Source organism: Protopterus annectens, chromosome 4.part0, assembly GCF_019279795.1.
Source record: "Protopterus annectens isolate FY-2018-M chromosome 4.part0, PAN1.0, whole genome shotgun sequence".
Lineage (NCBI taxonomy): Eukaryota > Metazoa > Chordata > Ceratodontiformes > Protopteridae > Protopterus > Protopterus annectens.
In genome coordinates this window covers 17220216-17240399 of record NC_056733.1, presented here as the reverse complement: position 1 = coordinate 17240399, position 20184 = coordinate 17220216, and the positions used below count along the sequence as shown (strand labels likewise).

At 37.5% G+C, this 20184-nt stretch overlaps 1 protein-coding gene across 3 annotated transcripts in view; it reads left to right on the top strand.

Annotated features, from left to right (window-relative positions):
* The first annotated feature begins 15245 nt into the window (after window positions 1–15245).
* The window catches only part of TEX2 (testis expressed 2), a 1745284-nt gene continuing 1740345 nt past the window's right edge, over window positions 15246–20184 (top strand). For all 3 annotated transcript variants that reach the window (XM_044068055.1, XM_044068056.1, XM_044068054.1), the window contains exon 1: window positions 15246–15355. The gene's annotated coding sequence lies outside the window, so the exon portion shown is untranslated. The remainder of the gene's footprint in view (window positions 15356–20184) is intronic.

The window sequence follows — 20184 nt, the reverse complement described above, 5'->3', positions numbered from 1 at the left end:
CTTCAAGGAAAAATCTCTTACAAACAAGGTTATGTATGTACATCTCTTACATACTGTTTTAGTTCCTTTAAGGATTTAAAGGTAGTTTGAGTACGAGACAATTGCTGCATTGTCTCAGGATGCACATATCTACCAATGTGGCCACAGAGACATTAAGTAATTGCAAGTCCATGTTGTCAGGATCTGTATTAGGGTATTATCTAGGGTCTTGGTTTTACAGAGGTCACCTGAGTGGTGTCTAGGGTGAAGGCTAGATGTTAGCACCACACAGCACTAAGTTCATAACATTATCTAGTGACCTAAAGCCTTTCTGTGTTATAAGTCCCAAGTGCTAGCTTTATAGATTTGCTACTATAAAGGGTATTGCTAACCACCACTGAGTGGTGAACAGTTCCGCAAAAAATGTGTCTAATTTTATAGCAGACAGAAAACTAACTCCCATGCCCTCTGTCCAGTAAATGACAAAACTTTAAGCTCTCTGGAGTGCCTCCCAACTCAGAAAGATCAGGTAAATACCTTCTGCCACACGATGGATGATTCTGAAGCTTTTTAATGTACAAATGTAGCTCTCAAGTGCAGATCAACACCCAACTACATCCCTAAAGCCCCCTGACTGATAAAACAATCTCACTTTTTAAGCCTCCATGTGTGTTTCCCAGCTAAGATGGATGACCACGCTACTTTACCACTGCCACTAGAATAGCAGTCAGACTTCTTAATGTAAGAACACACTGCCAGCCAAAAGTGAAAAGGTACCAACTCTCTACTGAAAGTAATTATCACGTTAAGCTCCTTTGTGTGCTGTCCAACTTGGTCAGACCAGGCTACCTTTCTACTCCCACTAGAACTGCAGTCCCAGCCTTCTTAATGTAAAAACACACTTTATTTGGCTGCAAGTGAAAAGGTACCAGAGGCAAGTCTAATAACTAGCTACAAGTAATTGCAAAGTGATTCAAAGTCACACAAGCTAGCAATGAGGATCACACACACTTGGAGACCATTTCACAGTACACTAGCAGGCGAAGGAGACCATTTCACAGTACACTAGCAGGCGAAGGCCTTCCCAGTGTCTTCTGCCAGTAACCAGTAAAAGGAGCAGAGAGGGTAAGCCTGGCAGGAGCTTCTAGGGCCAGCTATACAGTAGCTGCTCAAAAATCCCAAAGTATAAAACTAAAACAGGAATAGGAAGGGTGGGCAGAAACTCTGAAAAACACCTAGGCCAGCAGAGGCACCAAAAAGCAATGCAGACTATAAAAATGCCTTTAAATTAATAACCAACTTCAGATAGAGTGTGCAAAAAACAAAACTGATGGGTAAGATAAGTGTAATAATGTACTTAAAGTATACTTCTGTGAATGCAAAAATGAAGCTCAAATGCTTTTGTTATCCACTTCACAGTCTCAGTGCTGAGATTGCTGCGACTGCATATGTGATGAAAATACTAGTGGGGAGGGGGCTGGATTAATTACCACAGACTGTAGTTACAGTTGGCTACAACAAAACTCAAAAAAACACGTAGGTCCAGCCGTGAAATCATGTACAGTAGCTGCTCAACAGTCTCAAAGTATAAAACCAAAACAGGAATGGGGGGGGGGGGGCAAACACTCAGAAAAAACACCTACGTCAGCAGAGAAACTAAAAAGCAATGCAAACTATAAAAATGAGTTTTCATCCTTTATTTCCAGTATTTGCTTAATACAAAAAAAAACAGTGAAAAGCACCCAAAAGAGTGCATACACTTATTTTATTTTTTTTATTTAACACCACTAGGTGTAAACTCGACACTCATTTATTAATAAGTTAGTAAAAGCATAGGTACTAAGAACTTTCACCCTTCTTAGTCACAGGGTTTCAGAGTAAAGCCATTTTATATAACCACCTCATTTTAATCTGTTGGTCATGTGACCCTTAACAGAAGGTCTCTAATTTAAAACATTCACTTTCTTAAAAAAACAAAACACCCCTCGTAAAATCCCCTCCAATATATCCCATTTTTCCACGTAGTCAGTAATCATACAAAAACTTGTAACAACAACTAAATTCCATTATGTTCTGTCTCAAATAAGTGTATTCCTTCTAATAAAAACTATTTCTAGGCGGGTAATCACTAAACTACTATGACTTAGATGTTTTAATACACTACTCAAGGAATAGTTCTCATTAATCCACGGTGGTGAAATGGCATCTCAACTGCCATTCTGTCAACAATCTCTCTAGATTTGTCCTAATGTCACCTCCACTTTCTGTAAGGATAATTCTGTCAGTGACAAAAAATATAAATGTATTAATATTTATACATGACAAACTATGGATATAAAGGGCATTTTCGGTCTTTTTGTTCCTAATATCCCTCACATGTTCAGTTATTTTCTCTTAACTTTCTAGTGGTTTTGCCCACATAAAACGTTGGACATGTAACACTGGTTGCAATGTATACTACCATTTTGATATTACAGTTACAATGCCCTGGGCAAGGCCATACTATAATTGTAAACTTCTACTACTACATATGGATTTGCATTAATGTATTTGCATGTCCTACACATTACATTTTGACATAATAGAGCTATAACTCGTACTTTTTGTATATTTGACTTTCTCCAAACACATTTTCAAATGTTGCCCCTACTAAAAGCAACTTTGGCTTTTATATTTTTTTTCAAATAGAAGCCATGGTATTTTCAAGCACTGTAATCAGTCAAAAAGAAAAAAAATACTGTAATACCAAAATGGTAGCATGCATTGCAACCTGTGTTACATGTCTGGCATTTTATGTGGGCAAAACCACTAGAAAGTTGAGAGAGAGATTAGAGACAGAATGCCAGTTAAGATTAGATGCCATTTTACCACCAGGGATTAATGAGAACTGTTTTTTGAGTAGTGTATTAAAATTAAAGGCATCTAAGTTATAGTATTTAACTAGTAATTAGCCACCTAAAAATAGTTTTTATTAGATGGAATATAATCATTTGCGACTGAACATAATGGAATTTAGTTGCTGTTACAAGTTTTTGTATGATTATTGATTACATGGAAAATGGGGGGTTATATATAAGGGGTGTTTTATTTTATTTTTTTAAGAAAGTTAATGTTTTAAATTGTTAGAGACTTTCTATAAGGGTCACATGATTTCAACAGATTTTAAATGAGCTGGTTATGTAAAATGGCTTTACTCTGAAGCCCTGTGACTAAGAAGGGTGAAAGAGCTTAGTGCCTATGCTTTTTCTAACTTATTAATAAATTGAGTGTGAAGTTTATACCTAGTGGTGGCATATTATTTTTTTGATTTGCTTAATACAGACTGTAAAACATTCGCATTTTTCTGTATTTAGGTTCATAGGTTAGTACTAAGCTAGCTGCCCTTGCGAGCCATTTTAAGCCTAGCCATTTATCCCTTGTGGGACTCAAACCCTGCACCTTTTGCTTGCAAAGCAAACACCTTAACCATTAGGCCACCCTCCCAACCCCTTAAAGGGATGTTTCTTTCATACACACACACTTACCCCCCTTCACACACACTTGCCACCTGCTGGATTCAAACCCCTACCTAACTATGTTATGACACTAGAGACAGACGCATTAGCAGAGCGCGCTATTCGGATTACTCGGATTTGAATGATTGTCTCATTTGCAGAGTTTTTCCAATTAAGATTCTCTGAAGTGTCAAGAAATGTCTACCTGGTCTGGGATTTTTGCCTCATATTTTAGTCTGTTTCTCATAAAGTTGTGGTTTTCTGTCAAACCACTGGCAAATTGTTGAGAGTTGAAATCAGAAAATGACCGAATTTGAGTTTCAAACTTCATACCCTTCAGAAAATTCATGCAAATTCAAAATTTGTTCTGTCAACTTTCTGAGTTTTTAAGAGCAATATTTAAGATGTGTCCCCATTTTGGGCCTTTGTCCTCCCCATTATTTATGGCTTTCACCAGATTTCTTCCTTTAAAAGGTTGAAAGGTATGGTGGGGTCGGGGATTGTTAGTTCATCTTGGACTACTAAAAGAGACTTTGTTCAAAGGCCTACAATTTAACTACTTTTTTGGTGCAGCTGTAGAACTCCTCAGTGTACAATAAAAGAAGCTCTGAGATGCACAAAAATGAGGGACATTCAAGAAATAAAAGAAGCACTCCTGTTACAGAAGGTATATAAGATGACAGTGACTGCACACTAATCCCATTATATGTCAATGGCATGGGAATGCAACACTACTTTGTCTGGCATGACTCGTATAAAGCAGACTTGAAGTAGATTATGGGAAAGAGGCTTGAAGAAAAACAAGATCACTTTGATATATTTTGCAGAAAACGTTTTGACATTTTATAAGTAGTACTCATGGTTATTTTGAAGTGTTAAAATAGCTTAGAAAATAGACAGAGTGAATTTGTTTTAGTTGTAAGGTGGTGTTTTCCTTTAACCTGACAGTGTTTTGGGATAATTTGGAATTTGATCTAGGCCAAATGCACTTTGAAAAAAAGTGTGAAACTGATGAAGTTTTTTTTAAAGTTTATCATTTGGTATTGCATAGAGGGTTACTATATTTGGTTATACGAAAAAGAGGACGATAGATTCTTTGGTGGGGCAAAAGGCCTTTCACACTAGGTGAAGACAAAAAAAAAAAAAAAAAAAAAAAAAGTCTTTTAGTAATGCAGAACATCACAGTTCCACATTATAAACACAAGTAGCTTCGTGTTTGGTTATTTTTTGATTGGCCCCAAAACTTGCTTACACAGTCTTTCAACCATAAAAATAGCTTCTGCCTTTGGCACCTCTGGCCATGCAACAAATTACAAATACAAACAACGATTCAGTGTGAAGAATAGAGAAGGTATATATAATGCATTATTTTATATGTAATATATTTAATTAACAGTACCACAAAGCAAGCAAGGAAGGACCACCACAATGGTAAAAATTGTAAAATCCAATTTAATAACAGACAGTAAAACAGACAGATGAGAGCTTTCACATGGAAAACCACACTTCTTCAGATCTCAATTACAAGAATGAAGCATTAAGTTTAAATAACAATCCTAACAATTAGCAATCAAAATAATTAACTGTTGCCACTTAACGTCAATTATTTATTCATTAAAATCAAACAACTTATAATATATAACTTTAATATTTAATTAACAGTTAGTTTATGTTGCAGAAATCAAGATCCTTACCTCATGCTTCTTGGTTCCCTGAAAAATCTGACAAGTCTGACTGAGCCTGTGCTTTAGCCCAAGCATATTTTTCAGAAGAACCAATTGCTTTCAGTAAATTCGGCTGGGTGCAGAGGTATGCATGAAAGTCTCTGCACGACATATGCTTAAAATTATGCTGCACAAACAGAATTCCTTTTATCGATTCAACCGACAACTTGTTCCTTTCCTTTGTCCACTGGCGTTGCATCAGTGAAAATACCCATTCAGCATTTGCATTATGTGCCGGAATTGCAAAGAAAAACTCTGCAATCACAATCATTTCTGAGAAACATTCCTTGTTCTTGCAACTGTTGAAGTATTTCACCCATCTCTCGTGACTCAGAATCTCTTTGAAGTCTTCGTTAAGATTAGCCTCAACAAATTTCTTCAAATTGCAAAACTGATTAAAACATTTGGAATAGTCAACATGCATGCCCTTTTCTCTGAGATATAACAGTTTGTTCAACTTCATTCCAACTTGGAATTTCAATTAATGTCATCCATGCAAATCTACTGAACTCCTCCACTGTTCTGTCCACATTTCCAGATACTCTAGACACGTTCTATACATTGTGGCCACTTATGTACAGAAAGCATCATAAAGGTCTTCTAGTCCATCTTTACGCAACTTCGTTAACAGTTTTCACCTTAATTGACATGAACCCCTCTTGTGCACGGCATGAGAGAACAGTGTGAACAGATTTCAGGCAGTGTACAACCTCCAGCAACGAGTAGTTTTCACGTTCAATTTCTTCAATGTGCGAATGAAATACACTCAGTGAATGCACATGCCAAAGGTAAACTTCACTCATATCATTTTCAAAGAACTTTCATATTAGAATAGGCGGATTTTTTTTGAGACAAGAAAAAAGACGGGAAACATCTGCAACAGCCGCTGAATGCCTGGAAATAATGACAACCATCTAGTTTTGCTGTGGTAAAGCAGCTGACGATACTCCACCTCAACAAATTCACAATAGTCTTTCAGTTGTTCAGTTCGAATGGTGTAAATTGAAAAGTAGTTGTAAATTTTGAGAAGTATCGATGTCAACATTTAGTGTGTCAGTGCCATGCTGCACGCAGTTGTTTAGTACATGTGCTGAACAGCCAACTCCAACTAACGTTCCACTCTTTCATCCTCTTCAAATTAGCAAAGACGTTACAGCCATCAGCTCCACGCCTGACACCACCAAAATTAGTATTGCAGTTATCTCCCACGAAGGCAATACATTTCTGAAATAAGTGGTGTTTGTCTAAAGTGTCCTTAATGCATCTGGAAATTGTATCTGCAGTTTCATTAGGGGTGCTATGAACATCAAAAAGTTTTGACTGCATGCCACCTTTTTTCCAATCAAAATAGTGCAAGAGGATCAGAAATAACTTCACAGAACCATGATTGCTACCATCAGTCGCGACTCCACAGTAACGTATATGGTTAAGTGCTTTCTCCACCAAGTCGACAGAATGTGGAGCCAGGACAGAGTCGACAATTGCTTCTGTTTTAGTCCAGGCGCACAAAACTCTTCGTGCAATGTCAGAGTCGGGTATTATTGTTTTCAACATGCCACAACTGCAGTCGATCGACCTATAACTGTGATGATGCTTAACGGCATGAAATGACAGAGTTCCTTCAGCCGCTGACACCGATTCAATTTTCGAACCAGGTGTTACAAAAAAATTGGTGATTTGAGGATGAACTTTCTCCTCGAACATTTTTAACATGTTTCGGGGTACTTATGTGTGCATTCAAATCAAGTGCACCCTTATTTGCAACAGAAATGAATGTTCCGCCACCACGTCATGCATTCTGCTTCCCATTCATATCTGCCTGCACGATAACACAGGTACTTGGCCTTCATTGCGTCCATAAATGAACGACGTTTCGGCATTTTCATGAGCTAAACTACTTTGTTAAATTTCAAGTCTTCAAGCTGACTATGCCATTCACTATCACCAACAACAGAAAAAAAAGAAAGGGGAGACAAAGGCTCAAAAATCAGGTCAGATATTAAACAATGCTTGTGTAAACTTACAAAACATGTTATTCTAGCAATTTTCTATTAGCATAAAAGTTCTGAAGGAGATGAAGCATATAACAAGTCTCTAGCATTATTTAGGGACTTCAATCCTCAAAGTTTTGCCAGAATATAAGAAACTTTATGAGGAACAAACCACAAATGAGAAAAAAATGGACATTCTTAAGAAATTCTGTGAAGTTGAGACAATGTGCTGTGCTACACTACTTCCGAAATTAGTGACGGGTACAAAAATAACCAAGAATTATAACAATGTACTTGTGTGGCTACTGCGGCTGTATCAAATTATCGAAAACGATAATCAGATGCCAACAAAAAAACTGTCGATCCACCATTTTAACTTATTATGAAAAATAGCTACATTGTTATGCCACTTGGAAAAAAAGTTTCTTATCCAAAAAAAGACCTGCTGCCTGACAACAAATACTTTCATGGGAAAAACATGATCAAAGTAAAAAAAAATAAATAAATAAAATAAAAAAATGAAAAGCAAACAAGAAACAATCTCAAGCTTAAAGGATTACTGCACAAGTTATGTACCACAAGTGATAGATTGACATTCTGTTCAGTTTACAGTCTATAACAAATGTAATGAGCTTCTGAAAATACTGTAATCCTATCCTTTGTTACAAATAAATACTGTCATATGCATTTCAATACCTAAGGCTTATACGTTATCTAGTTATGTAAAAAATATTCTCTGCATGCCATTTTCTGAATAGAAGCAAATACTCGCAGAATGGGTGGCAGACATGGAATCCAGTCATTCAACAGGGCACAGAAAACAGTAAGGGGGGGGGGTAAAGATGGAAAGGATACCACCATCATAACAGCACTTCTAAGGCAGATGACAGATCAGACAGGAATGAGTTGTCTCCTTCTGCTGTCCTGTAGATTCAGTTCAATGTAATTTAATACTCACAAGAGATAAGAACTGCAAAAACTGATGTGATGCAGACATACAAAACAAGTAAAATAAGTAATCTAACCACAAATCATTAACAAACATCACAAAAGAATGACAATTCTGTCAATACTACTTTCCTACTGCAATGAACAAATTCTGCACCTCAAATTAGTCAAACAATTACCAGTACACAACTCTGAAGTGCCAGAAAAATATACTCAGCTCTGTATATTTCATAAAGTTAACTGTCTGCAGCAACATAAGCCTGCCTTTAGGGGAAACTGCCTAACTGTCTTACTTGACATTTCAAAATAAATGATGACCTTCTGTTAAAACAAGGTAAAAAAGCTATTTTTGGAGACTGAGATCAGTAACATACAATGAAGAGTTAGTTTACATCTTCAGCCAAGGTTACTTCATGTAAAAGACTTTGTGAGATGAATAAGCAAGGCTACTAGGCAATAATTATATCCAGATCACTGTTAATAAAATAGGCAACAATAAAAAAAAGTACAACATCCAAGTTCATCACAAAAACAAGCATTTTAATAACTTTTTCATAGTATTGACAATAATGTTCAAAATCCCCATTAAGTATCCATTTCACATTTTCTTCCCTTCATGTCACAGCTACCTCATGTTTACTTTTTCAGGTTGTGGGTCACAGTCCTTACCTTTCTCAGCTTTGGGAGTCACACATCCTAAATTACATGTCATCCTGCTCCTCCTCCCAGAAAAAAAAGAAAAACAAGCAAACTCCCTTCTTCATATTGTGACGCTGTCAGAAGGTCCCCAACCAAGATCCTAATTTAACTTGTGTCTCTTTGATGCAGTCAGACCCTCATTCACCCAGCTACTCCAATGGAACTGCCCTACAATTCTGATTTTGCCACCAAATAAATTAGAAGATAACTGAACTCATCTGTTAATATAAAAAAGCATGCTAACTCTCTGTTTTAAGACTATATTTGACAGAAATTGAGATTTGATTTATCAAAGTTTAGAAAAGGATGCTTTTATAAATTTCAATAGCAATGCAATGATAAACCTTAAAATACAGTATCAGTATCACAAATAAAATCAAAGTTCCAATTAATGTTTTATAATGCAACTGCATGTTTCTAAGCCAATTGAAGCTATGAATGGAGCTGAGCCAGGCAATAGTGTGAACAAAGAATGAACAAAGCCCCAGACTGTATTCTTTTTTGGTAAACAATAATTAACTCTGATGTGATTGATTAAAACAGAAAACTATGAAGTCTCAGCTTGGGTTGCTATGCCTTTTACAAGTGGTGATTTTATTTAGAAAAAAATGGCTTGTTAAACACTGCAGTCTGTAGTGTTCAGGAAGAAGCCAGGAATCTACAGAGGCAATAGCTAAGGTATTCATAAGCTGAATTGACTATAAATAAATGGTAATCAGGTAAATGCACAGAACTGTCATTAAAACAAGCTACTGCTCCTTTTGGCAAAGCCTGAATACACAATCAGCAGCTTCAAAAGCCTTGACTCAACAGTAACTCCAAAACAGCTCAAATTCCTTTTCTTTCTCAGACAGCTTCACTTCTGATAGGTTGGTTTGTTTAGACAAGTCAGTCAGAAGTAATGTGAGCTCTGATTCTGAATGACCAGTTTAACAGCAGGCAGCCTCTGTCTTTTGCTTGTGTGTGGGCTCTCATGTCCCTGACAGCATGACACAGACACACGCCACACGACCTATTTGTTTCTAAGGTCAAAATCCTTATAGGCAAGCCAGCTAAGGAAAAAAAGAAGCCTAACTTTACTTTCAGAAGTTCATAGCAATAAAGATACTTTATTAAAGTAGTACTGGGCCATGGGGGGAGCCTTCTGCCATACAGTTTACAAATATGGCCCTATCAACAATGAGATCACTTTGTTTTGTAAGCTGTTTGCAAACCATGGCTTTTGCTGTAGCAGGCAATTGAGTAAATGTCAGGAAAATCCTACTAGGACACCTGAACTTTATTTGGGGTTAACCAGAGTCCCTAAATGATGGCAGGGGTGTACCCAAGAAGACTGAATATTGTAATTCAAAAGGTGCTTCAACAAAGTATTTAAGGGTGCGCAAACTTGTGCAACCAGCTTATTGTACGTTTATTTTTTTTATATTTTTCCCTTAACAGATTTGTTTGCTTTTAAATTGAATTGTACAGGTTATAGGTCACATTAAAGGTGGGTAAAGGTTTGAAATTATTTATGGTCTCATTTGTTTATATCACAAAAACCTGACATTTTAACAGGGTGTGTTAAACATTTTTATATCCACTGTATATGCTATATAGTGGTGCTTCCTGTGACTACATGTAAAGTAAAACGCTGTGTTGGCAGACTTAAAAAACTGCTGTTAGGATAGCAACACATTCCAAAACATGTCATTGTTTTAGTCTTGGGATGCCTCTGTGCTCTGGTACACCACCAACTTGGTTCAGAGTTATTTAAAGCTTACAAGTGATGGTTTCAAGTTCATCACAGTATTTGATTTTTAAATAACCTTGATTTATTCAGACTCTGTACTGGATCTTTCTTAATCTCATTATACTGTATCACAAGACACTTATAGTTTCCTACAGCTGAGTACGACTTAACACTGGAATTTTCAGGGTTCGGTCATCAGAAGCAGGACTTGGTGACTTGCACCAGATCTTTAAAGGATCCAGCAATAGATACAGCAGTGAATTTCTAATTTCTTTCAAGCCTGGATATGAACAAGCTATCCTGGAATAATTCTGAACGCTAATAGAGGAAATAAAACTGGTTTAAATATCTTTGATCCTCACTCAACTACTGTAACAAATTCACCTATTTATCAGCATTAAAAGATTACCTCTTGCGTTGAAGGTCTTTGTAAAATAAAACGAAATACATTGATAGCTATGGAATTATAATGTACAGTAAATCTGCTGAGGAAAGGTTATTAAACATTTAAAACCAGACATAGCTCCCATGACTGTCCTCTAGTTGAGTATTGGCATCTCCAGTCTCATGTCTGTGCTTCATCTGCGATATCAGGATTGTATCACTGCACATGGTGAGCAGGACAAGTTAACTTGCAGTTAACCCATCAAGCAGATGACTAATGCTGTAGTACATGCATTTTTCAGCACAAGGAGCATTTCAGTTGCTTTACTTGATATATGAATTTGTAAACTAATTTTAAATATTTATTCTTGTGTGCATCTTTCTCCCTACAAAGTTCCCTTGACGCTAATGTTAAGCACTTTATTAAAGACTCTTACAGTGAGATAACCAACCTCAATGCTAAGAATGCAGGCTGAAAATGTTGGTTCTTTGCTTTGAATTTTAAAACTGGAAAGACAAAAACATGCTAATAACTTATAAGCAGGTTTCACATTTAAAGTAGTCACCAAGCCAATTTGATATCCACTAGTGTTCCTCCTGGCTTTGTTCTGAAGCCTTCCCTCACATGGATGCACCCTATTCTGAAGCCTTCCCTCACATGGATGCACCCTATTCCTCCCAAGTGTCCCTCACTGCTTTTACAGAATATGTCTACAGTTGCCTGTCCTCATAAGTCACGGACCGTCCATTGCAGTCTGTGAATAATGCCAGACAGACTTTCATACTTCTTGTTGAGTAAAAAATACAGCCTTAGTCTAACTCTTCCGTTAGCATACAGGGTTAAGTCTCCTGCTTTCTTTGTCAAGGTGCAGAGTTTGGAACTCCTCCAACTTACTTCAACTTTTTATTCTCAAAGATTTAAACTAATATGCTACAACTATCCCTGGTTTCTATGGGTTGTACAGAGAGCTGTGTGCTAGTACTAATAGTACAGGGTTTGAATCGTTTTGACTGCCACTAAGTCATAATATACAAAAAGTGTATTCTTGGTGGCAAGGATTCTCCTCTCCCAATATATTGCAACATTTGTTAATTAGTCTAGGGGTGGGTGAAAGAAACCCCCACACACCCACATACACACATTTATAATATCATGCATACACATACAGCTCATTCACGTGATCTCAACACACACACCTTTCCTACCCATCTCCTAACCAATCCCTCCACTGCAATCCCCCCAGGCAAACACACTGTACACACCCATACCCCCAAACTCACTCACCCCCCTCAGATACACCTGAGGCCATTTTGAATGTACTCACAAAAGCAGCCACACAAATACACATGCAAATCCCTCCACCCCAACAGTACCTATCTGCTAAACTCCTCAACACACCTCTAATGAGATCTCACCCATTGGAAGCAATGAGTGACTAAGTTTTGGCTGTGGTCATTAACATGGCTGGATGAAATAACTTGCACATCCAAGTGAGTCTCAGAATTACTTGGTTGCACAAATGCCTTATTGCACTTATGTCCGAGAGGAAAGTGTATGGCTAATTAGCATAGGCCTCAGCCCAGAATGCCTAATTTGCATTGCAGTAGGCCGCATATGCAGCCCATATTGGTGTTGCATCTCATCATGGTACAGCACTGTGGTAAGGCCGTCTCTAAATCAGAAATGGTTACCGTAATATGTACACCAGTGTCACACCTCATAGTAACCTTTCTGAATTGGTCAAATATACCGAGTGATGAAACATGGAAAGTGCTGGCAGACATAGTAGTGCAGTACTAGCTACTGACCTGTCCATGAATACTTATGACAGAGGTGTGAGGAGTAAATTGAACTTAACGATTGCGGAAAGCACTCACACGTCATAACTCCTGTATAAACCTATGCAATCTCATATACGTCACTCTCAGTACAAAAGGAAATAGCTTGGAGAAATTAGTTTGTAATATTTTCTTCAGTTTTGTGTAAAATTTAAGGGAATGTCTACTTCATAATAAATTTGATGAGTAAATGCATAAACAAACAGCTAAGAGGATCTAATGAGTATGAAAACAATGTTTAATCCTGAAATTCATCTAGAGGTGATAAAGAAACAGAAATGTTTAGATAGGCTATAAATATAGTATACCTAGTGCAGGATGAGAGGAGCAACTATCCTGGGAGCAAGGTATTCGCGATCACGATCGATCAAACATCATCTCAAATCACTCTTTGCTGTGACGCTGACATTTAAAAGCTGGTATTGCATTTCTAGTCAAACTCAAAGTGTTGTAACATTCAGTGTGTAGTCTGAAGTGAAACAACTGCTTGCTAAAGTTTGAAAGTAAATTCTTTAGTTAAAAAAAAAAAAAAGGCTGGGTGTTGTAGTGTTCTCTGCAAGCAGGGTATAAGCTGTATCGTTTGTTAAAGAAAATGGGCTTTAATTTAAAAACACAGTTTTAAAAAGAAAATATATACCTATACATTTTTTAATTAAAACCTGAGAGCTATAGCACTCCATACAGGCAGCATTAAAATTCTATAAAATTTTTGCTACAGTTAAAAAAAATAAAACCTTATTGATTGCTTTTTTTCTACAGTGTGAGGATGGAGGGTCAAGGCTAGGACACAAAAACAGAACCTGAATACTTGGGGCAAGGGGGGGGTAGGCATTTTGCAGCTTGGCACCTGGTGACATATACTAGAAGGAATAGACTTTATTTTGGCTCTTCATTTGAAGAGGTGGGGAGGAGGTACCTTTGAGGGGGGTGGGATGCTAGTCAGTATAGATACAGACACACAGAGTCCATGTCTCACTGAAAGTCAGAATACTTAATGTACAGTGCTGAAATAAAAATACCCACCCCCCCACACACACATGCAAATGCTAGTTTCCATGTTTCACTAACAAATAAATTATTTTATTTGTTGATTGGCTGTGTTCTGCCACCCCTTCCAACAGCATTTCTCAGAAATTATATTTAGTACATATATACTAACTTTTCCAGAAAATAAATGAACCATCGCACGTACATTAACAGCAATAAACAAAAAAAAACTGTCATTGTATAAAGGGATTTGATACCCAGAGTAACAAAACAGTGCCTGGCATCTATAAGAACAGTGCCTGGCATCTATAAGAACAGTGCCTGGCATGGTCTGTTGGATCAAAAGTAACTTCCACATATGAGGGCATCCTAAACAAAAAAGGATCAGCATTGTTTCTTCTATTATGGTCATGGGTTCAGTCTTGGACCCTGTTGATTTTATGAGTGACCTAAAAGGAAAATTCACTTCATTCATAAACATTTTCCAATAATGGGATAAGAAACCATGTAAAAATAATAGCATCAGTATAATGACCCTTTCCAATAGTTATTTCTCATAAATGCTATCTATAATATAAGCATGCCATATGCCATACTGTGAGCACTCACTGAAACCATATCTGTTGAACGTATTTCACATCTTAATGATGTATTCAGCTTTATCTGAGATATTAATAATAACCCCCTGCCTTCATATTAAAGCTCCCTAAAATTAGACAAAGCACTAAATTTGAGACACAGAATTTTGTTTACTGTGCTTTAATTCAAGTGCCTTCAAAAACATAATCTAAATGTGGGCTCCAAAGCTCAGCAGTCTTTTTATGAGACCAAAAATAAAGTCCCTTCATTAGAGGTATAAGAACAGGTCTACATCTAATAGCCGAATTTACTCAAAGACCGATTTGCAAAATGCCGAGATTAAAACACCAAATTTACATAATAACTCCAAAAACCCAGAATGCGGAAGTACACAACACATGGCATGGCCGAAATGATGTATTCAACCGCAACTCATCCATTGGCAAGACTGAAACAACTATCCATCATTAAAGACCGATTTGCAAAATGCCAAGATGATTAAAACACCAAATTACCATAATAAGTAACTCCAAAAACCCAGAAAGCCGAAGTACACAACACATGACATACCCGAAATGTATTCAACCGCAACGCAACAACTCATCCATCGTCCGCAAGAAACAACTATCCATCATTAACAAGAATATTAACTTAACACCAGTAAGTTAAACTGACTTAAAAAAATATATACCAGAATGAGTAGTGAAAACCAAAACGGAGACTCCGACACCGACACACATTCAACTCTGTGATCACAGATCAGCTATGTGGCTGAGTCCTCCTCCCTAACACATACACCGTCCTGCGTTTCTCCCCGCGCAAACACAGTCTCGCCGCTCTCGCGACTCTCGCGAGCTCTTTTACCTTCCGCGCATGCGTAGATTTGAATTCTGCCTCAGGATTGTAAAACCCGGACAAATCTCTTACAACGACAAAACCGCCCGGACGCCCGGACAGGAGCACAACAAGAGGACATGTCCGGGGAAAACCGGACGTATGGTAAGCCTATAATCAATGCAAAGATGGATTTATCTAAGAGACAGACCTCTTTTATTAAATGGCTGTTACAGCAAATGTTTACTTTTGGAGTTGCTTGTTAAAGAAGTGTCAGTTCTTTTGCTATGTGTACCTCATTAACATTGTCAGACTAATACCAATACCTTCACTTGGCATTTTAATGTGCATCTAAAGGGCTGAAAATGCATTTTTTCACATGTTCGTCGTCGTCATGCTGTCTTTTGCAGCTGCCAGAAGGAGGGTGTTTACTTGTAGAAATTAATCACTGTGTGGTCTGTTCGTACAAAATTTGCATCCAGATGCCAGCTAGAGATGCACATATTACTTCCCTTTTCCTTACGAGGTGAAATTTGTTTACTTGCAAAAGTATGCTGTACAAAGGGAATGCAAAGATGGATTTATCTAAGAGACGGACCTCTTTTATTAAATGGCTGTTACATCAAATGTTTACTTTTGGAGTTGCTTGTTAAAGAAGCGTCAGTTCTTTTGCAATGTGTACCTCATTAACATTGTCAGACTAATACCAATACCTTCACTTGGCATTTTAATGTGCATCTAAAGTGCTGAAAATGTATTTTTTCACATGTTCGTCGTCGTCATGCTGTCTTTTGCAGCTGTCAGAAGGAGGGTGTTTACTTGTAGAAATTAATCACTGTGTGGTCTGTTCATACAAAATTTGCCTCCAGATGCCGGCTAGAGATGCACATATTACTTCACTTTTCCTTACGAGGTGAAATTTGTTTACCTGCAAAAAAAGTATGCTGTACAAAGACAAAGGCTGCTGGTAATTGTCCCGTATTGTTTCAGGGCATTTTTTATTTAGGCAATAACCGACGACGTGGTGTGGTATATTATAGCAATAACCCATGCCTGGGTGTGGGTAATGCGGGATTTGCCCACGGTTGGCATGGTTTGGTCCCGAGGGTGAAGCCTGAGGGACCAAACAAAGACAACCGTGGGTAAATCCCGCATTACCCACACCCAGAAGTGGGTTATTGCTATTATACTATGACATTATTTATGAAAAGAAATAATTACTTTTCTTAAATAATGGCATTGTATAATGCCTCTTTGCTGCCCTTCCGCAGCTGGCTGGTATCCGTGGCAGTTCTGATGTGCTGCACATGCCTACGCAGTACATCAGAGCTGTGGCCAAAAGCAACGGAGAAAGCAAGATCTCCGTTGCTTTTTACTGTTTCGCTATGTTAAATGGGTTTAATATAGCAAGGCAGCTTTAAAATAAGCAACGGAGATGTCAGTTGCTTATTTTAAAGCTGCCTTGCTATGTTAAACCCATTTAACATAGCGAAACAGTAAAAAGCAACGGAGATCTTGCTTTCTCTATTGCTTTTTTTTTTTAAACCGGTCTCGCTATGTTAAATGGGTTTAACATAGCGAGACAGGTTTAAAAAAAAGCAACGGAAAAAGCTATGTTAAAGGAGTTTAACATAGCGAGACAGCTTTAAAAAAAGCAACGGAGTTCTCCGTTGCTTTCCTGTGTCGCTATGTTAAACTCTTAACATAGAGAGACAATGTTTTAAAAGAGACTTATACTAATGGAAAAAGTCTGGGCGACCGGACCTTTTTCCATTAGTGTAAGTCGATTTACAACGTGCACGCTGGCCAATCAGCGTGCACATTTTGGAATATTAATGGGGGGTCATGGTATAATGAAGATGTACCCACGGTTGGTGTGGTTTCATCACGAGAGTGGGAGGGTGGCCTAACGGTTAAGGTGTTTGCCTTACGAATGCAAGGTACAGGGTTTGAGTCTCACAAGGGATAATTGGCTACGTTTAAAATGGCTCGCAAGGGCAGTTAGCCTAGTACTGACCTATGAACCTATGAGTGAAGCCCGGGGTGATTAAACAAAGGCAACCATGGATAAATCTTCAATATACCACAACCAAGGAGTCTAAGGAAGAAAACCTTACTTTTCTTAAATAATGTCTTTGTATAATGGTGGATTACTGTTCTTCCACCAGTTGTGGTATACTGCTTCTTCGTTTTGATGTACTGAGCATGTGAATGGGACTTGCGTTCCCACACATACCCAGTGCATCAATACTTTGAAACGGAAGCAACGGACAAAAGAGAGTTTCAGTTGCTCCATTTTCTCTCTCTCTTTTTTTTTTTTTTTTTTTTTATATAATTGTAAAAAAAAAGGTTTTGGGGCAGTTTATACCAACGGAAAAAAGTCTGGCCGACCAGACCTTTTTCTGTTGATATATTGTGGTATTTACAATGGTCACGCTGGTTGGGCCAGCCAATCAACATGCACGTTTTCAAATATTAATAGGGAGTCATTTTATAATTCACATTTTACTGGTGTGCACTGATCTCAAATGATTATTTACAGGTACAGTCTGGGTGAATATGTATCCATTAAAGAAGAGATGCAGCTGTATAAAGTGTAATATAGAGATACAGGTCTCAAAAGCTTCACCGATTGAAAAGCAAGTTATAAGCAAGGTTTATGAGAGCAAGCAATAAATGTATTGTTATGTTGGATTTTTTGTTTTTATTTTTTGTCCATGGTCTCATGCTAGCTTGATTAACTTCTAATTCTTAAGTTCTTGCTTCTGTGTTTAACCTTTCGTGTTCACTCCATACCTTTTTATATCTGGGGAATGCCAGGATAGCATTATCTGTATCGAAAGCAGAGGGTGAATTTAAATGTGTTAATGTAATACCTTCAAGCAGACTGACTTATTTGTACACTCTAACCTGCTCCCAAGACAAGATCTATAGCTGTATACTGGTGTGATTTCAAGATGTCTTTAAGAAGCTGGTTAGATGATGTGTACTTCTGTTGAGATTTGGCAGCTTTTTCCTTTTGGGTTACTTTATAGAGCTGTATGTACTAACATACATTTGTATACACAGACAGTAAAAAGCCATTGATCACAAAGTCCTGATCACTCACAAGAGGAGTAAAACACATCATCTTGTGTTGCCTTTCCATGTGTGCAAGGTGTTTTCATGTTTGTTTTTGTGTCTTCCCCATATCTCTTGAGTCTGCATTTCTTTGACTTCTTTTTATATCTCTGTGAAAAGTTAGCATCAGACTTCTTACTAGATATATCTGGTGGTAATTTCCTAATACAGTTCAGATATTTTTGCTTTCCTGGAAGTTTGGCTAAGCTCTGACATTCTGGACAGTAAAATGGATGTCACCAACATTCAGCATAGTAGGGAAAGACAGCTGTGTGGCTGTCATTCACAAATACAGATTACAGTGCTTTTTTTTCTGTCATCCTAACTAGCTTGCTCAGTGTATCATCTATACAACTGCAACAAAAAGAATCAACCTAACTTTTTGTGTTGTAATACATCCGAAAACTCACTGCAGTGACTCATTAAAAATGCCCCAGTTGTAATGGAAGAGTTAAGCACTGAATGGAGAAACTTCTTTTGGATTTGTACAGATATTTATGCCTAACTGATTTGGCAGCATTGTTGCACCTGCATCTTTCTCGATAATATTGCAGCTGCAGGCCTTACGAGAGTCAACATAAACAACGGGTATACCTGTCTTCACTCTTTGGTATAAGAGCATGGTTCAGAAAGAACATCACTGTCCCTGCTCTAGACACCTCAAGTGATTTAAGTGCTAGTGTACTCAACATCGTGCTCCTTAATCAAGCCCTGGGCCTCCTCGCTCACCCTTCCTTTTGATTCTTCATTTGAATATTTTTGCTTCATCTTTGTCTATTAACAGCTTATTCCCTTGTAGACAGTGTTACGTCAAATGTAGGGCCCCACCTTGGACCAGTCCAGAAATTAAGGTTCATTTGTTACCATGGAGACTAACTACTTCTGCCTCTTTCTATCTCTGTAAAAAAGAGAAATGTTAGCAAAACTTTGATACCGGACATCAAGAAACAATACCTAAGTTGTGACTTCTACCACAGTCATTAACTTGGGCAATTTTAAGACCGTTTACTAGTTGAAGTGCAGAAGTTAATTGTCAAAGAAGATAAAATGCTGAAACAATTGGCTGACTTAATACCAATCTAGTTTTAGACAGCTACTCCATCCACTCCTCCTTTGCGTCAGCTATCATAAACCACTGTTTATGTGAACAGTGTGTTCCCTTGCACTGAAAGTCAGTAGTAGTAATCCTTTCATGAAGGGTGTTCTGTCATCTGAACTCCAATTATTAATGTAGTGCCCTTCTGTTTCTTCTTTCTGAAATTCTGGAAAGAACTAAGAACTAGCTGTATTCAACTGGACGTATGAGAGAATTTAAGTACCTTTATCTGCACTTTTTTTCAAAAATACAGTATTTAAATTGATTTTAACTGTGTTGCAGGAATATTAACTGAACTGGAAGTTAGTCCGTGTTTGTTATTTGCTAGTAATTACAGGTGTGGGGGTAGCCACATTCTTTGATTTCCTGTCCTTGCCTATTTAAGTGGTACAGTGTGAAATATTTTCTGCTTAAAAACCTCAGCTTTGGCCAGCTAAGAACTAGCTGTATTCAACTGGACGTATAAGAGAATTTAAGTACCTTTATCTGGACTTTTTTTTTTTTTTTTTTTTTTAAATACAGTATTTAAATTGATTTTAACTGTGTTGCAGGAATATTAACTGAACTGGAAGTTAGTCAGTGTTTGCTGAATTTTGTTATTTGCTAGTAATTGCAGGTGTGGGGGTAGCCACATTCTTTGATTTCCTGTCCTTGCCTATTTAAGTGGTACAGTGTGAAATATTTTCTGCTTAAAAACCTCAGCTTTGGCCAGCTAAGAACTAGCTGTATTCAACTGGACGTATAAGAGAATTTAAGTACCTTTATCTGCACTTTTTTT